Genomic DNA, 3,710 nt, shown 5'->3' with positions numbered 1-3,710 from the left:
ACACGCACACATATACACATACACACATGTTCGCACATGTACACACACATATACATGCATGCTAAATTCAGGGTTTATTGTACAAAAAAGTCCACATAAAATATTAGTGATTAGGACAAATGATAATATGCCTTATTACAAAATAATACATAAAATATTACCACGCATGTTACATTTTACCTGCCTCTCCACATGTGACCACTTAATTTAGTTTTAATTAATTAATTACCTTATTAATTAATTTATTTGTTTGGTGCTAATACTAGGGCTTGAACTCAGGGCCTGGCTTTGTCCCAAAATTTATTTTTTGTTTCAGTTTTCTCAAGGCTAGCATTTTACTGCTTGTACCACAGCTCCATTTCTAGCTTTTGCTGGTTACTTTCAAATCAGAATCTAATGGACTGTTTTTTCTTGGTCTGTTTTCAATCCACAATGCTCAGATCTCATATTTCTGATTAACTACTACTAAAGACATAAGCCATCAGTGTGGCTTCTACATATTCCTATATAGTTATCTCATGCACATACTTAGATGGTAATTTTAAAATGAGAGTATAGAAGCAAGATGTACAGTGATGATACTGTCCTGTCAGAAAATCAAGTTAGTAACGTAAATTTATTCTTAAAACCATACACAAAAAATACCATGATAGTGTGAGAGAACTCACTATTGAACATATGAGCCTTAAGAGCTTTCTAATAGATCCATTATTTATTGGTACCCAACATTAGAAAAATGTATAAGGCATTGGTAAAATAGAAGTCCTTTGCATGACTACATACATTCATTGTTTTTATAAGACACTTGCTTTCATCTAAAAAGTAGTCCTGTCTATTGTCTTCATGTGATTTTGATGATTGAAAGTGCTTAATGAGAAGGTCAAAATGTATTAGTAGTCCTTCACTATCAATTCTCATTTTCTTCTTGGAGAATATAATAATCAAATCAATAGTTCAGAATCAGCAAGCAATACTTCAGAATCATGATTCCAGTGCAAGTGGATCACCAGTAAGAGATCCTCAATACCAATTTCCACAAAGTTTTGTCACAGATACAATCTCCCTGCCTTCTCTAGCTGCTTTACTACCCTCTTATTCCTGCATCGTACAAGAAAAGTATGATTCAACTGATTTCAGTCAGATCTGTTATTAGAACTATCAAGGATTTATTTTACTGTCTGTAATTTGGTAAAGTTATGTCTCTTTACGTAGGCTACTAAAAATGTATTTACTAACTTCAAGTAAATACATAAATTCGATTTCCATCTCTTTTAAAAAATAAAATTTTGTTTGCTCTACAAATTGAACAGAGGCATGGATTTTGTGGCTAGCTACGTCACTAAACATCTGTCTCTTTCTTTCTCTCTCCCTTTCATGGTTCTCATAGATAATATGATTGCTCCATAATTATCCTAATTTATTTTGCTTTTATATTTTTGGTTGTATCATTTCACTTTTTGCTCTGCCATTTCCCAAATCATTTATATGGAAGGCATTATTTCCTATTTTCTCATGCCTAGAATAAGCTGCACATGAAGACATCACTGGTCCTCATTTTCAGTGTGTACATTTGAATATGGAGGAATATCTTTCCTCTGCTCTCCATCAATTCCCTACTCTCCAGTTAGAATAATTTCGAATAGTAAAATTGGAAAAAGAGAAAATAAATCATGGTGAATAAACAGTTGCAGAAAATTCACCAGATGTTTCTGACCAGTTCAACCAATGTGAACTATTAGGGAAATACATGAACACCTCATTCCCACTGGCACTCAAAGTCTCTGGTTAGGCAATTCTTAGGAATCTGGGGAACAAGATGAAAAAGTAAGGAATGGTATCAATTGCAAGAAAAAAAATTGGAGAATGATAAAAGTATATTTCTTCATTGGGCTGCCGAAAATATTCAGCTTACTACAGTGCGGATACTTCTTTCCCAAAAGGCCACTTATGTGAATAGTAGGGATGATGATCAGTATACCCCTCTTTGAGAAGCCTACGGTGGACACTTAGACATTGTCAGTGAGTTGGTGTCTCAAGCGGCACATGCAATAACTGTAGATCACTGGACACTCCTGAACAGTGCATATACGTGGAATAATACCAGAGTGGCTTCTTTCTTACTTCATCATGATACAGATACCAATGCCCAAACTAAAGGACTCTTTTTTTTTTTTTTATTTTTTTTGGTCTGGTCGTGGGGCCTGAACTCTGGGCCTGGACGCTGTCCCTCATCTCTTCAGCTCAAGGCTAGCGCTCTACCACTTGAGCCACAGCACCACTTCCCGCTTTTTTTTTCTGCTTATGTGGTGCTGAAGAATCGAACCTAGGGCCTCATGTATGCAAGGCAAGCGCTCTACCACTGAGCCACTTTCCCAGCCCAAATATTTTTGTTTGTTTGATTTTTGTTGTTGTTGTGGGTTTTTTTTTTTTGGTCGGTCATGGGGCTTGAATTCTGGTCCTGGAGCTATCCCTGTGATCTTCAGCTCAAGGTGAGCCCTCTACCACTTGAGACACAGCTCCACTTCCAGTTTTCTAGTGGTTTATTTGAGATAAGAGTACCACAGACTTTCCTTCCCAGGCTGGCTTTGAAACATGATCCTCAGATCTCAGTCTCCTGTGCAGCTAGGATTATAGGCATGAACCACCAGTGCCCGGCAGCACCAATATTTTACTGTAAAAATTCATTGATTCCGCGGAATTCTTCCAAGTGAATTGCCTGCCTTGGATGGAAAAATGTATTCAATAGTTTTTGTAAACATGTACAATAATTTCTTCAGTGTTTGTGATTTTCTAATAAGAAATAATTTTAATTTACCTGTTGAAATGAGTAGTACAGAAACCAAAATATTTCTGGTGCTTGTCTGAAAAAGTATATTTTAAAATATTCTATATTCTATGTTTGCATAATGTTCATAATTTATTTTCTCCTATATATACTTTGAATTCTATATTATTTTATAATATATAGGTTCATTAATGTGTCCTTTCCGATTGTATTCCATATAGAAACAGTTTGATTCCTTTTTTTCTAGGTCTTAATATTATTTTTCTTTGGGATAAAATGACAATGTTGTCTAATTTGAAAAGTTTTGTAAAGTTTATGCTATGTAAACGCCTTTCTGAGGTGATTTAATACACTGATGTCAAACTAAATTTGATTATATGAATTACGTGTATTGTTACACTTGTAATTTTGTAATCAACTTTTTAATCACTTTTTTCATTTCTTGCATCTGAAGAATGAAAAATATGGAATACTTCTCAAATTTTCATATTATCCTTGTGCAAGTGCCATGTTAATCTCTGTATTGTAATTTGAGTATACGTGCTGCTGAAGCATGTAATATCCTCTAATTATAATAGTTAATGATGCAATCTTTATACAGGCTTATATCTATGGGTGCCTACTTGTAACAAGGAAACCTTATTGTTCCTAACAATGCTATCGATCTTATTTCCCTAAAATTCTGTGAATAGTGGAAAAAATTACATTGATCAGTCAATTGCTCACATTTGCAAACGTTTTTGCCAATGAATATCTTGTCTTTTTATTTGGAATTTGATCATACTCTCTATTATTTATAGTTAGGTCCAAAGGTGATGGCTTTTTCAAGTACTTATTTATCCAGCTTTGTGGACCTAATGGATTCAAACTAAGCGTTGCTTAAGAGCTACTTCTAAACTTCTTCAGTTGACATTTTCCCAAATGA

The 3,710-nt window shown here is 34.4% G+C and overlaps 1 pseudogene; it reads right to left on the bottom strand.

The window, feature by feature from the left end:
* Positions 1-3,243: 3,243 nt before the first annotated feature.
* On the bottom strand, positions 3,244-3,340 carry LOC138839211 (U6 spliceosomal RNA; annotated as a pseudogene).
* Between the last annotated feature and the right edge of the window lie 370 nt (positions 3,341-3,710).

This window comes from Dipodomys merriami, unplaced genomic scaffold (assembly GCF_024711535.1).
Source record: "Dipodomys merriami isolate MVZ:Mamm:240054 unplaced genomic scaffold, mDipMer1.0.p SCAF_298, whole genome shotgun sequence".
In the NCBI taxonomy this organism is placed as follows: Eukaryota; Metazoa; Chordata; class Mammalia; order Rodentia; family Heteromyidae; genus Dipodomys; species Dipodomys merriami.
The sequence above is the reverse complement of the archived record's forward strand: the minus strand, read 5'-3'. Positions and strand labels throughout refer to the sequence as shown.